This window comes from Aotus nancymaae, unplaced genomic scaffold, assembly GCF_030222135.1.
Source record: "Aotus nancymaae isolate 86718 unplaced genomic scaffold, 86718_ANA_hifiasm-v0.15.2.pri h1tg000029l, whole genome shotgun sequence".
In the NCBI taxonomy this organism is placed as follows: Eukaryota; Metazoa; Chordata; class Mammalia; order Primates; family Aotidae; genus Aotus; species Aotus nancymaae.
In genome coordinates this window covers 55,897,065-55,913,786 of record NW_026988442.1, presented here as the reverse complement: position 1 = coordinate 55,913,786, position 16,722 = coordinate 55,897,065, and the positions used below count along the sequence as shown (strand labels likewise).

The following is a 16,722-nucleotide window of genomic DNA, read 5'->3' as shown; positions in this document are numbered from 1 at the left end:
TGCTAAATTACTGCACAGGACATAAGGAATTTGGTCTCATATAGAGCCCAAGGGAGTCTCAGTACTGACTGAAATAGGCTCTGAAATTTGTAGGGACATCACTGTTATCTCCATAGGCTCAGGGCACATATATACATGCCTGTATAGTAAATTGCACAATAGTTTACGCCCATTTGAATTAAATCTATTTAATCTTCATTCTCCAATGAAGAATTTAAAAATTATGCTTCCTAACCATTTCTTTAATGAACAGGTAAAGTTCTGTCAGTAATTTAAATATTTCAACAACTGTCAAGTGGACTCATAAGCAGAAACTTCTCATGTTATTATTGCTGGGTCATGGCCAGTAAAATGGACCTTCTTTAACTAACCAAAACCAAGTAAATCAAGAATTAATCATCTTGAATTTCACTCTGGATGTATGTTTCAGCTTCTGGCCTTGCCACTTGTCTGTGACAGACCTGGTTAGAGTTGAATGACCTTAATGGTGAGCAGAAGCAATACTCTTGCCCTTCTCACATTGTTTGCTGGGAAACTACTCCGGTTATTTTCTGGTACTTTTTCTGGTAGAATTCCAGGATCATATGGCTCAGAATAGTCAAAATCATTCAGAAAAGATTTCATTCAAATCCCAAAACCATCGTGACATGGATATAGAAACTGTATATCATCACAAGTATCAGCCACAGAAGAATCTTTAAATACCTATCTCCTCTTGTAGAATTATTTCTTTATGATGCAAATTGAAATTCAAGGCAAGAAGTAAAATTCTTCAAGGCAATAAATAAGATAAAAAGAACAATACAATAAAGTAAAAATTCAAGGCAATAAGTAAAAAAAAAATGATGTACTTATCTCAAATTCATTCAAAATTATCCTACCTCTGTATCCTGCGGTTCTCATGTATGTAAGCTTCCAAGCTCTGTGATATCTGTATATTCCTGGTATCTGATCTATATAGCCTGTTTAATGCCGTTTAGAAATAGCTAATATTTATTATTTCTATGTACTAGGCACTATTCTAAGTGATTTGTATATATTCACTACTCAATCTCCATTTACCTTTTGTTGTTTCTATTTAAAAACTGAGGCACAAAGAAAAAAGTAATGTTCTCAAGGTTGCACAGGTAGGAAGTAGCAGAACCAAGATCTAATCCCAGGCAGTCTGATTCCAGCATCAAAGTGCTTAATTCCACACAGTAATTTATCAAATCCTATGATTTTAAGTAGAGTTTCCTAACTGGGAGGGGGAAGCAAAAGAGAGCTGCAAAAAAAAAAAAAATGTAAGAATCAAATGTTATACTGCTGTGTTCATTTTAAAAAAAATCTTTTACTGTCCTCATGACTACAAAGAAATGTGTCACCACCCAGATACACACTAAATTGGGTGTTCCAGAAATGGATTTGAATTCAAAATCTTTGATAATTATAGATAAGAGAAATGGGAGAACCTAATCTAAACAAAATCATTTGAGCTAAACACAAAGCTCAAATTAATTGTACAACCTAGAAATGCTCTCTGAAAGGCTAAATCTTTGGATTTTCATACTATTTGGAAAAGGAGTAGGTTCTGTTAATAGGACAGACTTCATGCAACATATGTTAAGGAAAAAAATTGGAAGCACTTAAAAAATACAAGCTTGGAAGCTCAATCTTGCAAAAATGGAAAAAAAATTCCTTAAAATATTTTGGAGCTTTTAGGAGAAAGTCAATAATAAAATTAGTACAGAACATGGAGAAAGGGCTTTATGAGTCGAGTGACTGTTGTTTTTCTAAATGTCAGCATGGAAACCCAAACAGAAAGAGGTAAGTTGGGTCCCTGGAAAGACTGACTGGGAAAGCTGAGTGTTAAGTTTGTGACGTGGTTGATGGCAACCAAAAATTGTCAAGTGCATGATGACAAAGTATTTCCTGGAACTAGGGGCTGCTTCAAGACATACAAACAAGGGTAATGTTGTGGGGGCATGTGCTTTAAACCAACATAAAATCTATATGTGATGATATTGCCAGCAGTTTGAACAATGTCAGATGGAGGTCTCTGGAATTTGGAAACCATTCACAGATAGTTTGAGCTGTATACTGAACTGACAATCTTTGTATACAGCAGGGGAAAATAACCAACTTTAAAATGTAACTTATACTCTACTTTTATTTTTGCATCATGGAAAACAACCAGTTTTAAAATATAAGTTGCACTCTGCTTTCATTTAATGTCGTGATCTTGAAAATATACTCCTTACCTAATAACAAAGGAGCAACTTTGTTATAGCTTTAGTGTCTCGGTCTGAAAATCATATTTAATTCAGTACTCAATTTTTATCAAAGATAATTTTGTCTAAAGGTGTGACCACATACTCTTAAGTCAGGCAGGAAAGTGTGTTCTATTTTAAGGTTACCAAACCTCTCTAGGTTTTCTTATATGTAGAAAGGCTTGGTCTAAACTGTCTGTAAGAGTTTATGGAGATTTTTTAAGTTGTTTTTTTTTTTAATTATACTTTAAGTTCTGGGGTACATGTGCAGATCTTGCAGGATTGTTACATAGGTATACACATGCCATGGTGGTTTGCTGCCTCTATCACCCCATCACCTACTTTAGGTATTTCTCCCAATGTTATCCCTCCCCAATCTCCCCACCCCCCACTATCCCACCCCTAGACCCCCACCCCCCAACAAACCCCAGTGTGTGAAGTTCCCCTCCCTGTGTCCATGTGTTCTCATTGTTCAACACCAACCTGTGAGTGAGAACATGCGGTGTTTGGTTTTCTGTTTTTGTGTCAGTTTGCTGAGAATGATGGTGTCCAGATTCATCCATGTCCCCACAGAGGACATAAACTATGGAGATTTTTTTTAACCATCCCTTGAAATCAAACTCAGATGGTGTTGATATTTTCTAGATTGACTATTAGTTCCAATAGAAGGGGAGCCTAAAGGGTTGTGTGTGTGCGTACGTGTGTGTGTGTGTGTGTATCAGACACAACCACAATACTAATATATATACAAATATATATTATACTCACAAATGAATTTGGTGCTTTAGAAATTTATCACACTGTAAACAAAATAAGAAACGCTTTCTGTGAAAACTAGTAAAGGGCTGGGTGTGGTGGCTCACATCTGAAATCCCAGCACTTGAGCCCAGGAGTTCAAGACCGGCCTGGGCCGCACAGTGAAACCTCATCTCTACAAAATAAAAAACTAGAAAAGAAACTTATCTAGTTTCCCCAACATGCTCTCTCCGAAACATTTTTCTCCCCATAAGAGTAAGAAAAGCACTTCACAAAACATCAACCTAAAACTTTGGTTGTTTCTGGCTCACATCTTACCATTTATGGGAAAAAGTCAGTGTTTTTGTTTGAAAGTGTTTTCTCTCTAATTAAACAGAGGTGGAACTTGAATCAACAATGAATTTCCAGGAGCTGACAAAGTAAAATGTCAATAAGCTGTCAAAAGACATGCTCTGTCCCAAGCTATTATGAAATTGCATTGATCCTGAATTCTTAAGAGAAAAAGATAAAAAAAGGCCTTAGGAGGAGCTAAGGAACATTAGCCTAATAATGATTCTTTCCTTTTACAAACTCTTTCTGATCCATTGGCTGGCAAGAGAAGGGTAAGTCTTGCCAGATTTTTAGGGAGGCAAAAAACTCACACTCTTCTGGCCATGTGGCACTTATATTCTCTCTACAGTACATCCTAACCCTTTTGTAAAATGAAGAAAATTTGTTTAGAAAAAGGCCACCAGTGCTTAGGAAACAGATAAGCTACATGGCTTGCAAAGATTCTGTCTTCTACCTACATTTATATTTGGGGTTGAGGTAGGAAATTCTTTATGCAGTGATCACAGAGCAACCTCAGCCTCCATAAAACTTTTGCTAAACCAGTAGATCTCAAATGTTCTAGTGATGGTTGCAGAACGTTGTGGGTGTACTCAAAACCACTGAATTTTACACTTTAAATGGGTGAATTGCATAGTGTGTGAATTCTATCTCAATAACGTTATTATAAAAATTGTTTAGTGTGTGTAGTCAACTAGGATGCTTGTTTAAAATACAGGTTCTTGAGTCTCAGGTCAAAGGGCAGAATCTCTAGTAGCTGGGTACAGGTAACTACATTTTAAACAAACATCTCTTGTGATTCTAATGAGACGATCCACACATTTAAAGAAACAAAAAGAGATGATTTATGTTTGTATGTCCCCTAAAGCAACTAAAGAAACTCCACAAAAGGGCAGAATAATCAATTTTAAAAAACCATCCTTCAGAAATCATACTTTGATCTAATTCCCAATTTCCCATTATGAATGTGAATATTACCGGGATAATAGGAACCATGACAAAAAAAAAATTTCACTAGAGCCAGGTCAGGAGTCTCCTCAGATAATAATTAATATGAGCACTTAACACACTGCAAAGAAATTTTCTGAACATTTTCTTACTGAATCTTCACAAAGATCTTGTAGAGTTGTAAGAACCGTAAAAACCACCCATCTTCTATAGATGGGATGATGTATTCACCAAGGTTTACTGTTTTGTCTCAAAACACCCAAGTGATAATTGAACAATTGGTTTGGAAACCAGTTCTTCTGACACATAGTTCAGCACTCTTTTCACTATAAAAATCTGTCTTTAAAAATGCTTTCTCAGCATGTACCAGCATGGCCTGTCCCTAACCTTTAGAAGCTATTGTTTGTGCACATTTGTAAAGTTCTGTTGTTAATGGTGCTAACAAATTGCACATCTTTTTTTTTTCTATCTGTAACACAAAAAGAAAAGGCACAATTTGACACATTTACCCCAAATTCTCCATGACATGCTTGTATAAAAAACTGGATTCTTGTATGTCAGTAGAGAGGAGCATATGTGAGTGAGTGTGTGTGTTTTTATATATTAAGAGACAGAGAGACACATTGTATCTCTATGTATATGTGAACTGTTAAGTAAAACTAACATATACTGGGTAATTACTGTGCTGTAAATCTAATTCCCTCCTGTCACCAACCTCTTCCCCAGTTTCTTGAAGATATACACATCTGTCTCACTGTCTGCTCCACTCATATCTCTCCATTCTCCTGAGGTGAATTAAATGTCCTTCTGAATGTCACAGGCCTCTCAATTCCTTGATCTTCTCATCTTTATTAACCTTCACCTCCATCCCACTTTAGGTATCCACTCTGGACCACGTCATCACCCTGAACTTCCCCATCTTTGAAATGTTTATTCCAGGCTGGGGACGGTGGCTCATGCCTGTAATCCCAGCACTTTGGGAGGCCGAGGCAGGCAGATCACTTGAGGTGAGGAGATCAAGACCATCCTGGCCAACGTGGTGAAACCCCATCTCTACTAAGAATACAAAAATTAGCCGGGCATGGTGGCACGAGCCTGTAATACCAGCTATGGCTGTAATCCCAGCTACTCAGGAGGCTGAGGCACAAGAATCGCTTGAATTCAAGGGGTAGAGGCTAGAGTGAGCTGAAATCCGCCACTGCACTCCGGCCTGGGCAACAGAGCCAAGACTGTCTCAAAAAAAAAATAAAAATTAAAAAAAATAAAAAGAAAGAAAAAGAAATATTTATTCCAAATATCCCACTTACTACAGTTTTCTACTTTGACCTCACGGAATTCTCCAAGCATCTGGCCAACCCATTTTTCTCTATACTTCTTTCAAGAAACTCTTAGATTCTACATTCTTCTCTTCAGTCATACCCTTGTCAATTCCCAGACTTCCTGATGCCATTGTCCTTTTGCCACAGACACCTAAGAGAATCTCTGCCCAGGCAACCTGGTGATCTCCTTCCTCTGTAACTACTTCCAGGGCTGGTGGCTCTCCACAGTCCTCCCTCAAGCCTCATGAGGTCTCAGTGCTGACTGGAAATCCTTCCACTCTTTAGTTTTTTCACTTGCTTCAGGTCTTTCAACATAATAAGCTGACTTTAAGGCCAGTTAGAGAAACTCTTTTTTTTTTTTTTTTTTTTTTTTGAGATGGTGTCTCACTCTGTTGCCCAGGCTGGAGTGCAGTGGCGCAATCTCAGCTTCCTACAACCTCCGCCTCTCAGGTTCAAGTGATTCTCCTGCCTCAGCCTCTCAAGTAGCTGGGACTACAGACATGCACCACAACACCTGGCTAACTTGTGTATTTTTAGTAGGGATGGGGTTTCACAATGTTGGTCAAGATGGTCTTGAACTCCTGACCTCAGGTGATCCACCCACCTCGGCCTCCCAAAGTGCTGGGATTAGAGATGTGAGCCACCACACCTGGACAGAAGCCTTTTTTTAATGGGAAAGTCTTCAATTTACTATTTCTAAGCCTATAAAATTAACTGTATACCAGAACCCACCTGCTGCTGCTTTTCTTTTTCTACACTGAGATAGGTGAGTCTCTTTTCTACTTCAGGGAGACACTTAAAGTACTTTTCACATATCTTTATTGTCTTCCCCTCTCTGATTCCTTCATATTTTTTCCAAACATACTGAATCCTCTTGTCTTAAAATAAAAAGAAAACAAAAAAAACCTTTCTTACTTCAAACTTTCCAGAATCTACCATCGTTTATTTAGTTGCTCAAGTTAGAAGCTTAGGAATCATTATTTATTCCTTTGTCTTTTTATCCATTATATGCAACCAATAAACAAGCTCTATCAAATCCATTACCTCAATACCTCTTTACTCACGCATTTTTCTCCATTTCTAATGCAGAGACTCTAAATCTGTACTGTCCAGTAAATATACAATGTGAGGGCCAGGCACAGTGCCTCCCACCTATAATCCCAGCACTTTGGGAGGCTGAGGCGGGTGGATCACTTGGGATCAGGAGTTCGAGACCAGGCTGGCCAACATGGTGAAACTCCCTCTCTACTAAAAATACAAAAAATTATCCAGGCATGGTGGACACTCCTGTAATCCCAGCTACTCAGGAGGCTGATGCAGGAGAATCACTTGAACCCAGAAGGCAGAGGTTCCAGTAAGTTGAGATCATGCCGCTACACTCCAGCCTGGATAATGGAGCAAGATTCTGTCTCAAAAAGTAAAAATATAAATTTTACATGTATACTGAGTCACATATGTAAATTGTTTCCTTTTTTAATGGAAAATGCCAGAAATACATTTATGTAAAATCTTTGAACTTTTAGGAGCCACAAAAAGTAAAAAGAAACACAGGGATTAATTTTAACAATAAATTTTATTTAATCCAATATGTCAAAAATCTTGTCATTTTACATTCTACAATATGGATGAAACTTGAGGGCATTATGCTAAACAAAATAAGCTAATCATGAAAAGAAAAACACTGTTGATTCCACTTGTATGAAGTACCTAGTGTAGTCAAATGCATAGAGACAGAAAGTAGAATGGTAGTTGTCAGGGGCTAAAGGAAGGGAAAAATGGGGAAATATTGTTTAATGAGTATAGATTTTCAGTTTTACAAGATGAAAAGAGTTCTGGAGATGGATGGTGATGATGATTGTACAGCAACATAAATTTACTTAATATCACTGAACCGCACATTTAAAAAGGTTTAAGATGATAAATTTTATGTTATGTATATTTTACGCAATAGAAATATTTTTAAAATATTGTGATTTTAGACCGGGCGTGGTGGCACATGCCTATAATCCCAGCACTTTGAGAGGCCAAGGCGGGCGGATCACCTGAGGTCAGGAGTTCAAGACCAGCCTGGCCAACATTGTCAAACTCCATCTCTACTAAAAATACAAAAGGAGCTGGTCATGGTGGTGCACGTCTGTAATCCCAGCTACTCGGGAGGTTGAGGCAGGAGAATCTCTTGAACGCAGGAGACAGAGGTTGCAGTAAGCCAAGATTGAGGCATTATACTCCAGACTGAGTGACACAGCAAGACTCTGTCTTGAAAGAGCTATATATATGTATGTGTATATATATATATATATATAGTCATTTTAACATATCATAAAAAATATTACTGAGATATTTTACATCCTCAATTTGAATCAGTCACATTTTAATAGATATTTGTTGCTAGTGGGCACCATATTGGACATCATCATCTCTTTATGGGATGCCAGGAGGAAGCTTCCAGTGGTATCCTTGCTTCCTGTTGGGGTCCCCCTTTAGATGGTCTACAACATAGACCCTTATAAGGACCTCCCTTATATATTCTACATACTACAGCCAGAATGATTTTGCTAAAAATAAAATTTCATGTTGTTTTCTTCCATAGAACTCAGCATGTTTCTCACAGTTCTGTGAGCTCTTACGATATTTACAAGGATATGCATAAACTGAACCTTGTCTACCTTCCAGCTTCATCTCTTCCTTTTCATAGACCACAACATAGCACATACACACCCACAATTTATTTTTGCTTTTTAAAGCCATTATGATCTTCTTGTCTTCTGGGTCACTGCATATTCTATTCCTTCTATTTAGAATGCGCCTCTTCATCCCCCTAATCCCTGTTCATCCTCAATAGGCTAACTGCTGCTCATACTTCAACTCTCCTCAGAAACCTTCTCTGATCCCCTGGGTCTGCATTAAGTGTTCTTTCTGTATGCTTACATGGAACTCTTAACTCCTTCTACCATATCCTTTATCAACATTTTTCTTTTTTTAAAAAATATATATATTTTATTGCATTTTAAGTAGTATTTTTCTTTAGAAATGGGATCTCACTATGTTGGCCAGGCTGGTCTCCAGCTCCTGGCCTCAGCCAATCTTCCTGCCTCAGCTTCCCGAAGTGTTGGGACTACAGGCATGAGACACCATGCTAGACCTTGTCACACCACTGATACTTTCTTTATATTTGCTTGCCTCCCACCTTGACCCTAAGTATAGTGAGGGTAGGGACAGCTCTAACTTTATAACTCTTTTATCCCCAGCCCCAAGCATAATGCCTAGCACAGAGTAGATTTTCAATAGATGTTCACTGAGTAAATGAATAAATGTTTTATTTTTCAGGACCAGAAAAGAAGAAAGGGAAACTTTCTGATTTGCAATTTTTTTTTGACTTAAACGTATTTGTGTCTCTTGTTATTTCTCGATTTCTTGGATGTCATTTATTTCCAAATAAATTTGCTTTAAAAAAAATAGCTTAAGGTAGGTTTGAAATGGTAAAGAGCATGAAATAGACAAGATAAACAAAAACAAGACAACTTCCCAAACAGAATGACTGAATTGTATAGCATATATTAGAAGAATTCACATTCAGTTTTGCAGCTAAATAACTTATTAAAGGTAACTGATGATCTCCATGTCACTCAATCTAATAGACATTTTAAATCTTGTGTCTCTTACCTGACTTCTCAGGTGCTAGTCTTTGCCCGTTAGGATCTCCGAAACTTTATTCTTCTGCTTTTTCTTTTTTCTCATTGGCTGTACCTGTTCAGTCTTCTTTCTCAGCCTTTAAACGTTAAGTTACTCAAAGGAAGAGAGCCCTCACATAGTGTGATAACACTGAAAACACTGCTTCTCATCAAAGTATGTCTGTTTTGGTCACAAGGGCAACATATGTCTATATACTTTTTTTTTGTCCCAGAGAGAATCATTCTTTTTTAATAATTAGAATTCAAGTTCTGTTGTGGGAAATAGAGAACCCAAATCAAGTGACTTAAACATGTAGAAAGTTTTTTTCTCTCTCATAAAAGTCCAGATGCAGACAACTCAGTGTTGGCATGGTGGCTCCACAGTTGTCTAGCACCCAGGTTGCTCCCACCTGCCCAGATGTGGCCTTCCTTTTTAAGTTTCAACCCTCACTTTGCAGCTAGATTGAACCACTAGACTAAGTTCTAGCTAATAGGAGCTGAGGGGAAATAAGGCTCACAACTTCCGGGATGTGTCCCTAAGGAGGGAGATGTGGGCTAGGTTCGGTGGTTCACGCCTGTAATCCCAGCACTTTAGGAGACAAAGACGGGTGGATCACTTGAGCCCAGAAGTTCAAGACCAGCCTGGGCAACATGGCAAAACCCGGTCTCTACAAAGAATACAAAAATTTGGCGGTTGTGGTGGCTCACACCTGTAATCCCAGCACTTTGGGAGGCCGAGGCAGGTGGATCATTTGAGGTCAGTGGTTGGAGACCGGCCTGGCCAACGTGGTAAAACTCCATGTCTACCGAAAAAAATACAAAAATTAGCCAGGTGTGGTGGTGCATGCCTGTAATACCAGCTACTCAGGAGGCTGAGGCAGGATAATCGCTTGAACCCAGGAGGCAGAGGTTGCAGTGAGCTGAGGTCACACCACTGCACTACACACTGGGTGACAGAACGACACCGTGTCTCAAAAAAAAAAAAAAAAGAATACAAAAATTAGCAGGGCTTGGTAGCCTATGCTTGTAGTTCCAACTACTCGGGTGGCTGAGATGGGAAAATCACTTGAGCCAGGGAGGTCAAGGTTACATTAAATCGAGATCACGCCACTGCACTCCAGCCTGGGTGACAAAGCGAGACTCCATTTCAAAACAAAAACAAACAAAAAATGTGTGAGCATATTTTGTTTGTTTGTTTTTAATTCTTTGGGGCAAATGTGTTATTACAATAGAAAGGAGAAAAGATGGCCGGGCACGGTGGCTCACGCCTATAATCCACACACTTTGGGAGGCCGAGGCCGGTGGATCATGAGGTCAAGAGATCGAGACCATAGTGAAACCCCGTCTCTTAAAAAATAAATAAATAAAAATAAATAAATAAATAAATAAATTTTAAAAAAAGAAAGGAGAAAAGATATTGGCGACAAGTAGCAGTCTTTAACACAGCCTTAGCATTTCTTCAGATTTACACTAATGACACAGCCTTGGGTACAAATTTAAGGGTGAGATAACCTTGGTTTGATTTCTGCTTTGGACATCTCTGTGTGAACTTGGGCAAGTTACAATGTTCCCGAGTGTTCGTTTCCCCCTTTAATACTCTATGCAAAGCTCCACTATAGAGTTCGTCATGCTTATCTTTGTGTTCACCTCTGCTTGGTTCATCACCCGACACACGGCACTCCCTGTTGACACTTATGGGCTTTTACTTAATAGTTGTTCCCCCATCTCTGTAACAGCTTTCTCCTTTCTGTATACATTCACAAGGAACCACTGTCTTTGATCTCTTTCCTTTTCACGTCAGTTACACCAGCAATCCCAAACCTTTTTGTCACCAGGAATTGGTTTTGTGCAAGACAATGTTTCCACAGGTGGGGGCAGGAATTGGGTGGGGGCAAAAAGGGGATGGGGGTGTGGGCAGGGGCAGGGGTGGGTATGGTTTTGGGATGAAACTGTTCCACCTCAGATCATCAGGCATTAGATTCTCATAAGGAGCTGGCAACCTAGATCCTACATCCTTAGTATGGGCAGTTGACAATAGGGCATCTATTAGAGAACCTGCTAGATAATCTAATGCTACCACTGATCTGGCAGGAGGTGGGGCTGAGGCAGTAATGCTGGCTTGTCAGCCACCCACCTCCTGTTGTGCAGCCAGATTCCTGCAGCCTGAGGGTCAGGGACCCCTGAGTTACACAGTCTGTATAAGTAACCTCTCGGTCACATGAATCCCATCCCATTGTTAATACATTCCATTCCATATCCCCCCTTTTTTACTTGTTATCATTTACATATCACAAAATGTACCCATCTTAACTGTACAATTAAGTGATAGTAAGTTTACTAAATTGTGCAAATATCACCATAATCCAGCTTTAGAATATCATCATCACCACAGAAGAATTCCTTTTGCCCATTTACCCTTGACCCCCATTTTGGCCAATCTCCCACATGAAATTGTGAGCCACCATGATTGTTGAGAACCCAGTGAGTCCTTAGTGCTATGGGGAATTCATAGAATAAAATACAATAGCTAATCTCAATGGGGGCTAACTAGTTGATAAAATGAGACCTCAGTCAAAGGTCACCATAAGAAAATACATATCCTATTTCTGTCTTTTGTGAATAGGCTAGTACCATTAGAATACAGAAACACCTATAGTTGAGCAGATCACCTAAATCTGGAAAAATCGTTTCTACCTCATAAAGGTAGCTATTTATTTTTCTCCTTCCAGTTTTAAAATAACTTTTTTTTTTTTTTTTTTTGAGACAAGGTCTCATTCTTCACTCAGGCTGAAGTACAGTGCTGTGATCTTGGCTCACTGCAGCCTTGACGTCCCAGGCTTAATGAATCCTCCTACTTCAGCCTCCCAAGTAGCTGGGACTACAGGTGCATGCCATCACTCCTGGGTAATTTTTGTGTTTTTTTGTAGAGATGGGGTTTTGCCTCTTAATACTGTTACAATGACAATTACGTTCCCAAATTATGAACTTTTGGAGGACATATTCAAAGTATAGCAAATATGCACCTCCTTGTTTCCATCTATTTGTAAACAGCATCTAAATTATAGAATTTGCATCTTTCCAAGTACGCTCTATCTTACTACTCAATAATACTTCTAATTCTAAATGCAAATTATGATCACTGTAATTTTTCACTTTGGGGTACTTTCTCAAAAGAATAGTGTTTATTAACTTTCTCTAAATAAAATGTAACCAGTAGCTTTTTTGGCCCTCAGGTTGGTATTAATGATAATTAGCTGTGGTGGCCCCAAGGAGCAAAATAATGTATTTCAAAAAGCTACTTGTTCCTATAGGTATTGAATAAAGCAATCCAGTCCTTTTTCACCCAGCAAGTCTCAAGTACTGGCATTCCCTGATACCAAGATGACTTTCCTCCCCACCCATCTCCTAGTCACTTCTTGAGCTTTTTTTTTTTTTTTGAGATAGAGTCTCACTCGGTCACTCAGACTGGAGAGCAGTGTATGATCTTGGCTCACAGCAACCTCTGCCTCCTGAGTTCAAGTGATTCTGCTACCTGAGCCTCCCAGGTAGCTGGGACTACAGGCACCTAGCACCATACATGGCTTTTTTTTTTTTTTTTTTTTGTTCAGAAAGAAAGAAAGAAAAAGAATAAAGAAGAGGAGGAAAAAGGAAGAGAAAGAGAGAGAGAGAATGGGAGTATTTCTTTCTTGCCCAGGCTAGAATGCATTTTAGTAATGGGTATTGAAAACCTCTTTTATACCAATAATTATACTTGATGTAAACAGGAAGGAATAAGGGAAGAAAATAACAAACGAGCAGCCAACCAATATTTCCTTTAAACCTATGAAATGCTATGCGATTACTGAGGAGTGATTTACTTCCAATTATGTAGTCACTTATGGAATAGGTGTGAGGTGGTAATGTATGTTTTGTGTATTTGAAGTGGAGAGTTCTGTAAATGTTTATTAAGTTTACTTGTTCCGGGTCTGAGTTCAAGTCCTGAATGTCCTTGTTAATTTTCTGTCTCATTGATCTATAGAATCGTTAGCTCTTCTTGTTACATTGATCCTTTTGCCATTATGTAATGTCCTTCTTTGCCTCTTTTGCTCTTTGCTGCTTTAAAGTCTGCTTTATCAGAGGTGAGAATTGCATCTCCTGCTTTTTATTTATTTGTTTATTTTTACTCTCTGATTGGTTGATAAATATTCCTCCTTCTCTTTGTTTTGAGTCTTTGTGTATCGTTGCATGTGAGATGAGTCTGGATGCAGCATACCAATGGGTTTTGGCTTTTTATCCGATTAGAATATATATAACTTTAATACTGGCATTTGATGCTAGCTGGCTGTTTTGCCCATTAGTTAGTGTAAATTTTTCGTTGTGTTAATGTTCTTTTCTTTTTGATATATTTTTGGAAAGGCTGATATTGGTTGTTCCTTTATATGTATAGTGCTTCTTTCAGAAGCTCTTGTAAAGCAGGCCTGGTGATGGTGAACTCTCTAAGTACTTGTTTGTTCGCAAAGGATTTAATTTTTCCTTCGATTGTAAAGCTTAGTTTGGCTGGATAGGAAATTCTGGGTTGAAAGTTCTTTTCTTTAAGGATGTTAAATATTGGTTCCCACTCTTTTCTGGCTTGTAGGGTTTCTGCTGAGAGATCTGCTGTAAGTCTGATAGGTTTCCCTTTATGGGTAACCTGACCTTTCTCTCTGGCTGCCCTTAGTATTTTCTCCTTCATTTCAACCCTAATAAATCTGGCAATTATGTGCCTTGGGGTTGGTCTTCTTGAAGAATATCTTTGTGGTGTTCTCTGTATTACCTGGAGTTGAATATTACCCTGCCTTGCCAGGTTGGGAAAGTTTTCCTGAATGATATCCTGAAGAGTATTTTCCAACTTGGATTCATTCTCTTCATCACATTCAGGTACACCTATCAAACGTAAATTAGGTCTTTTCACATAGTCCCATATTTCCTGGAGACTTTGCTCATTCCTTTTCATCCTTTTTTCTGCATTTTTGTCTTCTCGTTTCATTTCACTGAGCTGGTTCTCGACTTCTGATATCCTTTCTTCTACTTGATCAATTCGACTGTTTAAACTTGTGCATGCTTCGCGAAGTTCTCGTGTTGTGTTTTTCAGCTCCATCAATTCATTTATATTCCTCTCTAAATTGTCCATTCTCGTTAACATTTCATCAAGCCTTTTTTCAAGGTTCTTAGTTTCTTTGCATTGGGTTAGAACAAGTTCTTTTAATTCACAGAAGTTTCTTATCACCCACGTTTTGAAACCTGCTTCTGTTATTGGAACACACTCGTAATCTATTAAGCCTTGTTCCGTTACTGATGAGGAATTGCGATCCCCTGTAGAGGGAGAGGCATTCTGATTTTGAGTATTCTCTGCCTTTTTACACTGATTTCTTCCCTTCATTATATATTTATCCGTCTATTGTCTTTGTAATTACCGACTTTCTAACTAGGTCTCTGAGCAGACGTCCAACTTGTTGATTCCCAGCGCCGACATCTGAGCAATCCACTGTGCCGGCCAAAACAGTGGTGTTAAGATGGATGGTGCTTTTCTGCCCGGGAATCTCCGGACTCTGCACTGAAAACTGACGTGCTAAGGCACCAGCAAAACCGCCGCGCCGGCCACAAGAGTCACCCTGGTGACACGTGGGGCTCCTCTGCTGGGAATCTCCTGGTCCGTGAGCCACAAATATTCGTCTGAAAGTGTGGCATCCTCTTGTTCTCTGCGCTTTCACTGGGAACTACGAGCCCGAGCTGCTAGTGATCAGCCATCTTGGATCTCTCTCTCCATACATGGCTTTTTAAAAATTTTTTATTTTTATTAGAGACAGGGTTTCATTATATTGGCCAGGCTGATCATGAACTCCTGACCTCAAATGATCTGCCTGCCCTGGCCTCTCAAAGTGCTGGGATTACAGACATGAACCACTGTACCCAGCCTCTTCTTGAGCCTTTTTAATGTCCAGCAAATCATCAGGGACAGCCTAGTTCAGGAACTCATTCATGTAATATGATTATGGGGTGGGGGAGACAGAATACATGAGGTTAAGAAATACTTGTTTTTAGCACTTGAACACCTGCCTCCACCAGTTTCATTTTATGTGAAGAAAAATAGGGAGGAGAAGTTGGCGTGAGTAAGCTTCTTTCACCCTCTAGCAATGCAAATTCCTGAGTGCAAGGAGCTCTGGGCAGAAGTCTTCCACTTTCAGAATTATGGCAGCTTCAAGTGCTCATGCACTCAATGAAGAATTTGAGAAAGTATATGCTCAAATGCAATGGTTCTGTGCCATGTCTGCATATTAGAATCACCTGGGTAGCCTTTCAAAACAGTTACCAATTAAATAAGTAGATTAGGAGGTGCGGTCCAGGCGTCAATATTTTTTTTAAAGCTTGCCAGGTACCTCCAATGTGCAGCCGAAGCTGAGAACCACTGGCTTCACAATACACTTCTTATGCTGACATGCTAACAGCTCTCAAGCTAGTGGCTCTCAGCCTTAGCTGCACATTGGAATCACCTGAGAATTTTAAAAGCTATTGATGTGGATAAAATGGGGAAATGTTGGTCAACGGGTACAAATTTCAGTTATAAGATGAACAAGTTCTGGGATCTAGTGTACAGCATAGGTGGTGATGATTGTGCTAACTTGATTGTGATAATCTACACAGTGAACACGTATCAAATCATCATGTTGTACAACACCTTGAATACATTAAACATTTGTCAATGTATTTTTATTTAAAAAGATATATTTATTTTAAAAGATACTGATGCCTGAACTCACCCCTAGAGATCTGATCTAATTGGTCTTGGTTTAGGTTCAAGCAAGCATCAGCATTTTTCAAAGCCTTCCTCAGTGATTCCAAGGTACAGTCAGGAGTAAGAACCACTACCTGGACTGGGAATAAACATTTTAGCTTGTAGCCAGCTCTCAGGGAAGGATGCTCAACACCTCCTGGACAAAAAATGCCAGGAGCTAAAGCAAGATATGTGAAAACAGTGCCAGAGGTAGATGTCACCTGCTTCAAAAGGGGGTTTAAGGTCAATCCTTGTGTATTAGTTAGAGTTTCCCAGAGGAACAGAACAAATAGGATATATGTATATATGCAAGGGAGTCTATTAAGGAGTATTGACTCACACCAATCACAAGGCAAAGTCCCACTATAGGCTGTGTGTAAGGTGAGGAAGAAAGAAGCCAGTAGTGGCTCAGTCCAAGTTCAGAAGCCTCAAAAGTAGGAAAACTGACAGTAACAGACTGAAGGCCCGCTAGCCACCAGCAAACCACTGGTGTAAGTCCAAGAGTCCAAAAGCCAAAGAACCCGGAGTCTGAAGTCCAAGGACAGGAAGCATCCAGCATGGGAGAAAGATAAAAGCCAGAAGACTCAGCAAGCCAGCTTATCCCACCTTCTTCCATCTGCTTTGCTCTAGTTGCACTGGCAGCCAAGGAAGGTGCCCACCCA

The 16,722-nt window shown here is 39.2% G+C and overlaps 1 long non-coding RNA gene across 1 annotated transcript in view; it reads left to right on the top strand.

Annotated features, from left to right (window-relative positions):
* The window catches only part of LOC135276992 (uncharacterized), a 44,365-nt gene extending 28,381 nt beyond the window's left edge, over positions 1 to 15,984 (top strand). The window contains exon 3 of the long non-coding RNA XR_010344599.1: positions 14,718 to 15,984. This is a non-coding gene — a long non-coding RNA (uncharacterized LOC135276992). The remainder of the gene's footprint in view (positions 1 to 14,717) is intronic.
* Positions 15,985 to 16,722: the final 738 nt, after the last annotated feature.